Genomic DNA, 12,215 nt, shown 5'->3' with positions numbered 1-12,215 from the left:
AAGAGAAGAAAACTGGAGTCCTTAGGGGGAGTGTCTGTCACTGCATTCATTGATTGTACCCATCTGGGGAGCTGTGGCGCTCCCATACAGGTGGACTTTGGGGGTAGGCTCTGTCCTCATGTGCCAGTGTGGGATTGCAAATGGTATCTACACATCAGAGGACTCTGATATCAGCAGCACCTTTAGTACAAATTCTCTCTTCAGACAAATCCAACATAAGAATCCAAATTAAACCCAACAACAACAGTTTTATTTAGGTAGGTTGATTTTTGAGTTGAAGATGAGGATCCAAATGTGGATCAGAATTGTAACAGCTGAACTCATGTCTAGATAAAAATGTGCCTAAACTGGCATCTTGAGTCCTCAGTCACCCCCATCCTACTTTGTGCCAGGCATTTAATTTTTCTGAGTTACAGAGACAGATTCAGGCCCCTACACTAGCAAATCCCACCCAGAGGAGCAGATGATCTGGGGGTGGCATTACCTATTCGTGACTGGGGAAAAGGGCTGCTTCGTCACAGAGGGTTTTCTGTGGTGTCCTCCTCCTCATTTGTGGGCATGCTTGAAACCTCACTGCCCTGCTTGTTTCTCTACTGTTTTCATACTTTGTTTTCCTAACAAACAAGATTTTTCCTACCAGAACAACCCAACAGCTACATCAGTACAGGATCCCACACCTGAAGAGTGCTCAGCACCAGCTGACTTTAGGAGGGAGGGGTGTCAGACCCTGCCTGAAAAGCCTCCCCACCCCAGGCAAAAGTGGGGAGAGCCTGGCTCCCAGCCCAACTCAGCTTCTGTCATAGGGAGAGAGTAAACACAGCCCTCAGCAGATGGACAAGGAAAGGTCCTCATAAAAAGCCTACCTGGACATATCTACAATTTTATTAGGATGAGAATCCATGGCCCCTGCCCTCCTCTCTAATAATGCTTTTTACTGGAGAGATGATCAGAGAACATGCAGCAATTCTCTGCCTTTCCCAGTACTGATCTCCAGTAATTTGGTTTTCTAAGTTCAACAAGCCTTAGAATTTGCAGCTTCATGGTTCTGCTTGAGACCAATCCTCCACTCCTTTTCTGTCTGGCAGAGAAATGGCCCAAGGCACTTCTGGCATCACGATGAACAGTGGTTGGAGAAACTGAGCAATGCCAGAGCCTGCAGCCAGCTCTGCTGCTTTCCTTGCTGCTAGTGGAGCCCAGAGTGACACCAAGGTGAACAAGAGTAACCAAAACCAGCCAGCTGGTTTCAGGCTTCCCAGTAGTAGGAATCATGAAGGCAAAAGCTTGCTTTGTTACTGATGTGGCTGCAACACATTTCCTTCAGTGCATCCTTCAAGGACAATTTCTAAATACTTTGTAAAGTCCTTCTTTCCTTGAATATTTTGAACCAACCTTTCTCCTTTGAACAGTCATCAGCCAAGGTGCTTCAAGTCTCAAACAACTTCCTTTAATCTAAAAATAGAGCTAATACTAGCTCTATTTGCACTTACCACTCCTGTGTACTGATGCACAGTAGTATCACCCAATGGGCTTCACAGAGGTACCCCAAAGAATATGACAATAATGTACTGTATTTTCATAGAATTTTCCCACCCAAAGTATCTGAAGCTCTTGTCTCACTAGGTATCAATACCAAACAAACAAACATAATAGCAGCCTTCCCTCTCCAGCCAATCTCAAAACTGAAGCAGCTTTATTAATGAAACTGAATAATCCAGGACAATTAATTCCAGTACATGAGGCCTCCTATAAATGCAAATTGCGCAGGTCAGGAATCCTCAGGTAACAGTAAGCTCTAAGCAGAGGATAACACAGAGAGGGCAAGCAGAGGTGCTTCCTTGATCTTACCCTTCCAACAGCACTGCTGCTATGAACAAGCCACTTTTGTGACTACACATGTACCAGCCACCAGGCAGTGAAAGAGATCACTGGTTTCAATCAGCATTAAAAGAGAATACAAATAACAGTTTAATATTCTGACAGAGCTACTTTGCATTTGTTCTCTGAGTAATTTTAAGATCTCCCAAAATGCTTTCACACTTCTGAAGATGCGGGCTGGGTGCCCTAATGACTCTTTCTCATTAAACCATTTTCACTCATTGCATTTGCCCTTTCAAAGGATAGCTAGAAAGGAAGTAGGATCATTATTTCGTTAACTTCTCCGAGGCTTTCTTTATTATCCTGACAGTCTCCACTGGCTTCACAGAAACATCTCAAAGGATATCACAATAATATACTGTATTTCCATGACACTTTTTCTGGCCAAAAAATCTAAAGCTTTTGTCTTGTGCTAATCCATTCAAACTAACAAAGTCCCAAAAGCCACACTGGGAAATACTATCTCTATTCTAGAGATGAAGAAGCTGAAAGCTTGCATAGGTAATGGATTATTTTTTCAAAAGCAGGCATTTACAATTAGGCATTTCAGCTTCTGCAATCATATCGTGTAGGGCTCAACTCCACCACCAAATTGCCTAATTAGAAAACAAGCATTAAAAAAAAAAAAATTTGTCTGCTAATTTTAGTTACCCAAGCCTGAACATTTAAAGAGGTGCGACCCACAGGTGGAACAGAAAAGTTTTGAGCTTTTAAACTTAACATGAACCCTTCTCCTTTACTAATTACTTCTAATTCCAAATTAACTAGCCATACATCCTTACAGTTGTTTGACAGTACAAGCAGACTGGATACCATATTCTCTCCCATTCCTCTGGTCACAATTCTGTCCCCTTCCAAGCACATTTTATAAAGTAGTGGAGGGGAAGAAATGTTGTGGTTATATCACAATGACTAAAGACTCGGTGATATAAAACATGGTTTCCATGAGTCACACCCAAAATCCTGCCTTAACTTTCTTTAGGGCTTTAATGACAAACTGATCCTGCCTACCTGGTTCTCCTCTGAGTTGCTCCACTGAAGCCATGCCTGGAATCTCATCATCTTGGAATGTTGTTACTGCCTTTAGTCTCAGTTGATATTTGCATATTGCTTCTAACCACACACACATGTATACATGAAAGTGTTTTTAACAATGCTTTCATAAAATGCTCCTCAATACACCGCTGGTAGCACAGAAACTCTTTCAATACAGGACTAGGAGTGTTACAGTGATTGCTCCCCTGCACTCAGCGCTGGTGAGCCCACACCTCAAGTGCTGTGTCCAGTTCTGGGCCTCTCCCTCCAGAAAGTCAGAGTGAGTCCAGAGAAGGGCAACAGAGCTGGTGAAGGGTCTGGAGCACAAGCCCTGGGAGGAGTGGCTGAGGGAGCTGAGTTATTCAGCCTGGAGAAAAGGAGACTCGGGGGTGACCTTATCACTCTCTACAACTGCCTGAAAGGAGGGTGTAGTGAGCTGGGGGTCAGCCTCTCCTCCCATATGAGAGAAAAAGAGGGCACGGCCTCATGCTGTGTCATGGGAAGTTCAGGCTGGACATCAGGAGGAATTTCTTCCCAGAAAGGCTGATTATATATTGGAACAGACTGCCTAGGGGGATGGTGGAGCCAGCATCCCTGGAGGTGTTCTAAGAGGGACTGGCACTTGGTGTCATGGTGTAGTTGGCAAGGTGGTGTTGGGTCACAGATTGGGCTTGATGGTCTCCAAGGTCTATTCCAACCTAATTGGTTCTGTGATGTGGAATGGACTCTGCTCATACATAACAATCCTGTATAAACCCAGTTCATGTGCTTTGTCCCACATTTCTGTAATAGTATGGGTTGGTCTCTGTTTCTGATAACAACCTCGAGGGTCTAGGCTGCATCAGACTTTTGCTTCTCACCAAATTCTGCATATTCTATTTTGGAAAGCAAGGTTTGTAATTTAGTGCTTTATTGGGATACTGCAAGTTCTCCCATAATTATATTTTGTTTTAAACAGTGGGGGTGAAAAACCATCTGCTTGATTCCATTGCCCTCCTGTGACAGGCTATGATGTGTTTAAACCATCACTGCAACCTCCCCCAGTCTGGCAGAGCAAGGTGCAAGGGATACACCCAGGAAAAGAACCTGTCTATACAAAGTCAGAGCACCACAAGCTAACAAAATCCATCTTGTTCCTCTGAATATGAGCCTGAACTTCTCTGTGAATCCAACAAGCCTGAGCCAGCAGACTTCATATAGTGGTAAGACTTTCTCAGTCACAGAGACATGAAGTAGAGGTGTGGAGAGGCAGAAAGAATGCCATGTGAATGGTTTTTGGAGCTCTCCTCCTCTGTGACACTTTCCATGTCAGGGTTCTGTCAGACAGAGAAAGGCAGGTTTGCTTGTTAGAAGTCTCAGCTATTCAGCTATGGAGATAGGCTATAAAACATGTATCAGTCTCTCAGGAGAAAAAGAGCTGCAAATGCTGGCACTGAATGACTGGGATGAAAAATCCACCTCTTCCACCAACCCTCCTGTCAGAGAGTTTCTCTTCTGTGCTGTGACTCTCTCTCTGTGTGGAGAAGCAGCCATCATGCTTTTGATTTTAGATTTTCAGCCATTTTCTAAGCTTTTTCTAAAGCAGATGCATTCATCTCCAGCCCAGAGTCCCACTGCACACACCTGCAGCCCCACACTGAAAACTGTATGGAGGCAGAGCTCTGCTTCAATGAGCAGAAGAGTATCCCAGCTCTCTGTGCACTTCAGAGAGCAACAGGAATGTACCAGATTAGTATTTGCTTCACTTCTGATGGTGAAGTGAACACTCACTGACTGCCTGCAGCGGGCTTGTCTCTCCATACCCCCCGAGCAACTTCCTGCTTTTACTCATTGGCCAATTTTCTCCCAGTTTGGCAGAAAAGCAAAAACCCAAGAGGAGCAAAGTTTCTACAAGTTTCATGAAAATCAAGAGGCAGCAAAAGGAGAGCAATTATGAGGGCTCTGAGAAGAGCTGCAGCATAAAAGTAAATCCCATGAAACATGAGAGGAGGCACATCTCTCTGGACATCCAACTGCAGAGAAATATTCAAACACAGCTCACATATTAATACACTGCAAAGAACTCAACTGCACAGCACAGGAACTCAGGCAGCCAGTCTTCCATCACTTTTGAAATACGTTTCCTTCTTTGTCTTCCCCTTCCTCCCCTCCCTGAGATAAAGGCCCTTCTGAAACTATGACACACAGAAAAGACCCCTCCTGAGTCAGAGTCCAACGGGGCAGTGACCAGAAAGATCCACTGTTACCACTGCAAGGCTCTCTGGTGGACCTGGTCACACACATGGACACTTTTGCTGACAAAATAAAATTCAAAAAAAAAAAAAAAAAAAAAAAAAACCAACAAAAAAAAAAAAAAGAAAAGAAAAAACATGCACAACAAAACTCACAAACAAAAAAAAAAAAAACTAAACAAAACCATCCAACCAGATCATGGCAACCCCACATTTTAACCCCACAGCCAGGACACCACAGGTATGGTTCTCTGATAGCACCAAAAATGACATCAATGGAGATAACAAACAAAATCTAATTCTTAGTCTCTGTCTGGAGCTAACATAAGTCTGGATGCGGATATTTTATAACAGAAGTGTCCACAGAAGCCCCATGGACCTAAATCTGCTCACTAACCAAGGAAGTTCCAGTGTGTGTGGTCTGAATCAGCCAGTTAAGACAGAAAAGCATTTGCCGAGAGCTTGTTTTTACTCCACCATGAGTTTAGTGACTGCAATAAATGTAAACCCAGAATATTTTACAATTGCAAGCAGAAAGAAGCGCCTCCCTTGCCTCCATCCTACTAAAGGAAACTAAGGGCCACAATGAAAGTCTGGGGAAGTGAACAGAATTCAAGCAAGCACAAGGTGCTGCTTCCTGGTGTAATGTCCCAGCCTACAGCAATATCACAGACTTCCTAAATTGAAGATGATGCCTTTGCCTGCAAGAGTCATCAGTGGGCTTTTAGTTCCATAAATCTGTCTAATCCCACAGGGAAGCTTCTGGCAACTTCTCTATCACATGGCAGTAAGCACCACAGCTCTGTGCTGTATGGAGAGGCTCCCTTTTGTTTTAACTGTTACCATTTAACAAGTACAAAACCACGGAGCCCCATGCTGCCATTTGTGATTTCACTGATTGTTGTCATATTCTCCACAGATTTTTTTTTTCCTGTCTCAAGACTCCCTGTTTATTCAGCCACTCTTTGCACAAGCTGTTCATGCCTCTGATCATTCTATGACTAGTTTTACTAGTCCAATTACATCTTTTGTCATGGATGCCTCAGGGACCAATCTTTAACAATCTTCCTGCAACAAAAACCCAGCTATCCAAGTATATCAGCCTAGACCCAGAGTATTTAACACAATCCAAATAAAGCCACTTTCTGCCATCATACACAAGGTTTTACATTCTCAATGCTTCTGGAACCATAACCCATCAGTTCTAGAGGACTTTCTGTTCCATAAAGTTTCAAAAGTATCTAAAACCAGAGATCCCACCACGTAAAAAGATGCTCAAGCAGATCATTGTTTTAGCAATATGTCTTGAAAAAAATCCTTTTTTTTTACTTTTAGCTTGCATGTCATGTAAACAGCAGAATATTCACCTCAATAACTATTATGATCCCAGCACCCTTCCTCCACCTCCTTTTTTTTTTTTTGATTAATGGTGATTTCCACCACCAAACGTCCAAAAAACTTGAAGATGACCTTTGCTGATAAATTTCCATCTACAATATAGAGTGGTGACTTGCAAGGAAAAATGAGCTGCCATGATGCAGCACTCATTGTGATTCACAGCTCAAAATGAAGGTGAGAAGAGATAACTAGGAACACTGGCTTCCTCTTTATTTTTCTCCTTTTTTTTTTTTTTTTTTCTGATTATTCTCTTTATTTTTTTTACAGGAAAGATTTCCTCTTTTGTTTATTCCATATGAGCCTTTGGGAGGGGACTGGATGTCTCCAAGGTTTAACAAAAGGATACAGAATATTCCACCTCTAGATTTATGGCAAATAAAACCCAGGAGTTGCAAATATCAGTCCCATTTCTAGTGGCTGATTGCTCACCAGCATTTGATTTGATCACCATCACACAGGGCAGGGGGCTGTTCACACCAGTCATTTCCTGGCAGAGATGACTACTCAGATGGGCATGAACAGTCTATGGAGACCCAGATTTTGTGTATTAACCCTACAGGGATGGTGGGGACTAACTTGAAAGCCATATGTCTGCATGGTGCTTACCTGTCCTGTAGGAGCACAGTGATGCTTTAGATATCCCCAGCAATCACTGACCTCCCAGATCATGACACAGGGTGCCTAACTAGCATTCACCATCAGAAAACAGGGTGTCCTTCCCCAGTCCCTGCTCTTCCCTGCACCCTTACCTTCAGATATGCCATTTCTGTGGAAGGGCAGAAGTAGTTTCAGATCTAAAATATTCTGTAGAACCAACTGAAGAACAAGACCCTCTTTTGAGACATGAAGAGGGAGGGCAAGGGGATTGCAGGAAATAGGTGTAATGGCAGAAAAAGTGAGGGATGCTTGGCAAAGCAGAACCAGATAAACCAAAACAACTGCCTTGACCACGAGAGTGGCATTCCCTGCTCTGGGACATTTAGAAGCACTGTATCTCAGCCACTGTGTGACACAGATTTGGCTAAAGGCAGCTCTGAAGCTGCCTCAACATTTTGCATCTACCAAAGAATGGCAAACTCTGTTCTGAAGCAGAAATAAACCCAGCCAAGCTGATGGATCCTAACACCTGATGGTAGGCTAGAGACTGTACTGTAAAAGCCTTAGTAAAGAATCCTTTTAGAGAACCTGGGAACCTGATCAGAGCAAGCAGCCTGCAAGTGTAGTGGTCACTCAGTCTTGTTTTATACTCTGCTGCTGAATAATAAGCCCACAATAAGCAGGCACAAAAGCAGCAAAGGCTGGTGCCTCCTACTGTGAAAGTGAAGTAACCCTACTCCTCCATTTGTGAGATTCCATCTTCTGTCTACCATGGCCATTTATTCAATCTTAAATTCAGCCACCTACAAACTAGGCATATCTAGCTCACAAGCCTGTCCACATTTTCTTTTTGTACCTGTAGACAAAAACTGTAAATTAGGAGGATGCTTTATTCACCCTAAAATAGGTGAGGATATATTGCTCTCTCTTCCACCCTTCAGTGTAAAAAGAGACCAGAGCTACCAATGCACAACTAGCACAAAGCAAAGTGTGTCTCGCCATAAATGGGTTAGAAAATGGCATGTGCTGAGCTGGCAGTACACATGACAGGGAAGGACCTCAGCCAGCCATCCTGACTGAGATCAAAACTTCATGATTTATTATAATGTTCTAGTGCTCTACATTTTAAATGTTATTATTCTGGACCTGTATGAGAATTACTACTATAAGCAGGTGCCAAATGGTATAAGGACTCCACTGTGACTTACACAATTTATCACATTACAAAATCAAGAGAGCAGAGATAAGCAGAGAAGTATGATATGGATTTCCCAACAGTTGCTGGCAGCATAAAGAATATAAACAGAGACCTGATAAAATGTGAAATGGTTTCTTCTCAAAAGCTGGGATAAGCCCTTCCCTTCATTGCATGCTTGTCCTGTTATACCACTGATGAACTGGCAATCCTCCTGTGGCCAGGAAAGCTGATACCTGCTGGTAGAAATGGTACCTGACAGAACCTCATCAGATGAGATGCAGACACACCACAGGACAGAGTTCAGCCACCTTGACTCAGGGACAGCCTGGAGCTTTGAGAGTCTGGGTTTCCAAGGACCTCTGCTTTTCCTGCTCTGGTTGTTTCACTACTGTAAAGTCTATGTAAAAGCATTACTTCTTTACAGCTCTGAAGAACTACACTTCATCATTACTCATTTTCCATTCATACTGTCTATAAGATCTGACATATTTATCATGTTCTTGATTCTGATGTATTCTAATTTTCCAAAGAGGTGTTTTATGCATCCCTGATAAGGCAGCATATTGATTTGATTCCAAGCACTTGACTGACTCAGCAAAGATGGCCTTATCAACACATATTCAAGAAATTTGGTCTAGAGGACACTTTAATAGCCTCAAAGATAAAAGACAGCTTTGATGACAAAGCCTCATTAATTAATCAGATATTAATTAGATAATTAATTAGAAACAAGGCCCTTCCCAGGCCCTTTTCTGCTTTTATTACTATAGCTAAAAATGCTTCTCTAACGATTCTCTGAAGTAGCTAATCATTTTAATTTGCATTATTTTATAGCAAAAGGGAGTGCTTTGAATGTAGGATTTTGTGAAGTAGTTCTAGAAGTTCCATTTAACATCTACACTATTCTGTGCATATTTAAACTGGAACTTCCCTTAAATGTGTCTTGAAGAAAATGTCAAGGGGAGACTATGGAACTGCCCCCTCTCTCAGCTCTCTATTTTTGTGGTAGATGTGGATGACAAAAAAATTCCTTCCAGCCACTCAGAGAATAAGCACACTCTGGGTTATACAAACTTCCCTGAGAGAAGCTCACCATACCCTTCTTAAAGAGGGGGACTGGTGACTCAAATCTCAGTTTCCCATCTGGGGATGCACACGTGTGTCCACTCATGCCTCCTGGGAAGGTGATTTACCAAAACTTGCTTCAGACACTCTGCCTGTTTTGGCATCAGTGGTAGGCAGTACTGTGGGGACATTTAGATGAACCTGAGTCATCTCTAAAATAACACAAGGCATGTTAATTTTTTCAAACCATCAGCAAATCTTTGCAAAACTGATGTAATTAAAAAAGAGGACAGTGATAAAGATAGTTTAGTCCAGTTCCTTAGACACAGATATTAGAAATTGCAGACAATTCCCAAACCAACTTTTACAGTCCGCCTGCAGCTCCTTCCAGTCCCTACCTCAGCTGACCCCTCTCCCACAAGCCTTATGTCTACCCCTACTCATGACCCACAAAGGCTACTGTCCCCAGCAGCACACCCACACAATCTGAACATAAATACCTCAGAATCCTGCCTGACCTCAGGCAAGGCTCCTCAGCACTCAGTTTCACATTAACTGAGCTTCCTGGGGAAAAACTGACTCTTTCTGTTCCCAAAAATAAAAAATCTGAAGCTCATGAGATGCAGCCACCTGAGACAGCTGGGGACTGGCAATGAAAGAACCTTCTAGACTTAGGAACACGTCTTTACCTCCAGTCACAACATGACAGAGCCTCTACGTGCTGGTTTTCCAGTACTAATAAGACAGCACCAGATCCCCAATTAGTTAAAATCAATATGGCCCTATCATGTACAAGTGAATGATTCATATTGGCAGATTTACACAAATTTACACAATAAAGGCCAGGACCCAGTATATCTGTGTATATCTATAAACATAAAGACCCATAACAACATTACCAAGAGGATAAAATGCATTTTGCAAGCATTTCACAATTTTGCTTTTGTGAGGATTCTGCATTTCTGAAAATCCTCAAAGTTTAAACTTGAGTATATAAGACAAAGCAATAGTGCAAATTTAGTTTTCTAAAGAAGAAAACAGAATTTGGAGCCATAAAAGAACACAAGTCTCGGGCTAATATTACTATTTTGTGGTGTTCATATTCCCACCAGAACAGACTTCGGCACAAGTTGTCTTTCAATATGAGAAATAAATATATAAAATATAAATTCAGCACATTCCTGAATCCTTCAAAGCTGATCCATTCCAATTACCATTGAAATATCCATGACAGGGTCTGCAACCCCCCCAGCCTTTTGGAATAACATTTTTGAGCATCACATAGCAGAGACATCAGAAATCACCAGACAGAAGGAGCTTCCAGGCCAGATTATGCAGCTGACAATGCTCTTCTGTAGGCTGCACCACTTGCTTTGCAGGGTGACCTGGTTATACAACTGGCTCCCCAGGCAAGAAGCTAGGGTTGCTCTGAATGCTCACAAATGACTCTGGCCATTCTCATCCAGACAATTTAATGACATTATATTCTCTCCTAGTTCCTCAGAGTGAAGAATTTTGGGTGAGAAATATAGGGACAGGGATATAAGTGCAAAAGTGAAAGACAGCTGTCACTCAGCTTCTTGGTTTGTGCAACAGGCAGATCAGCAGCTGCATTACACGCTCCTAAATCCACTGCTACACTGCAGGTAAGTATTTCACAGAAGCACTGGTTGAATATGAGTTTTATTCATTCCCTGAGCATGAGCATTAGCAGCCTTGTCTCCAGTTACCATGTTTTCAAAATGCAGACACTGGGGTCTAAGCTTGCATCAATACAGACTCTCCAAAAAGGCGAGCTTGCAGTTTACATCAAGTTTAATAAATTCCTGTGATCCATAGGGCAGGGGTCCCCCTCTTCCCCACCAAACATTTGCCAGTTGTGGGCAGCTCAGAAAGCACACAGCTGATCACTCCCACTCTAGCAATGCCCTAAGACCATCACTGCCTAATATCTTTCAAACCACCACACAGGCATAACTTCACCCCAGAAAAGCCTCCTTTTCCTGTCATCTTTTGCACTCAGCCCACAGAAGCTCATCTAACACAAAACACTTTGCCTTTGGGAGAATAAACCTGTTGGAATCTTTTCAGACAGAAGATCAATACAGTGGGAGCAGCTTGAAAAGTCAATCAGCATCAGCAAGTCCCCCAGGTGATAGCTGAGTGATTATCTTTTTAACGAAGGAATAGTAAACAGAGCACAAGAAAATGCAAATCCCCTTCAAACTCATGAGGGAAGGTATCTGAGGCTGAGACACAAGGACAGAAAAGAAAGCACTGGAAGAGACCAGTCATCTTCTCCAGTCTGAGAGGCTGACTCAAGAAATAGTGAGAAAGATCCAACTTAAAATTGCTCAAACTGAGAATTGGCTCCAGTACTACATTGCAGATATTTCCTCTAGGTGTTGAAGGAGGAATAATTTTGTTTAGAACCCAAAACACAAGGATAAATATCTCTATGCCCTTACTCCTAAGTAGTGTGCTAAGAACATTTTTATCCATAAAGGCTTGACTTTTATCTAAATGAATTTTATGAAGGGCTAAGTACCCTGCGTATTATCAACGCAAATGAAAGGAGAAAGCTGTCTATGATCCAAGTCCTTTTCCTAAACACACACAGATTTATTTATGTCTTTGGGTTGAATCATAGAAAGGCTCAAACACAAACAATCAACCTGCAGTCTCCAAGGTTCACTGAAGAAATAATTCTGTTGTACTAAAGGCATTGAAAGGTATCTCGGGAGTCTTGCAGGGTTCGTACTTTGCCACAGGCTTCCTATGTGGTTTTTACAAAGGAGGGCACATTTTGCTGCTGT

General features: G+C 42.4%; 1 protein-coding gene across 1 annotated transcript in view; it reads right to left on the bottom strand.

Moving 5' to 3' along the window:
* The window catches only part of SORCS3 (sortilin related VPS10 domain containing receptor 3), a gene marked incomplete at its 3' end in the record, with an annotated part of 260,788 nt that overhangs the window by 136,763 nt on the left and 111,810 nt on the right, over positions 1–12,215 (bottom strand). The window lies entirely within an intron of this gene.

The sequence above is a fragment of the Fringilla coelebs genome, assembly GCF_963513975.1.
Source record: "Fringilla coelebs genome assembly, chromosome: 8".
NCBI lineage: Eukaryota > Metazoa > Chordata > Aves > Passeriformes > Fringillidae > Fringilla > Fringilla coelebs.
This window is presented reverse-complemented; position numbering and strand designations above follow the sequence as displayed.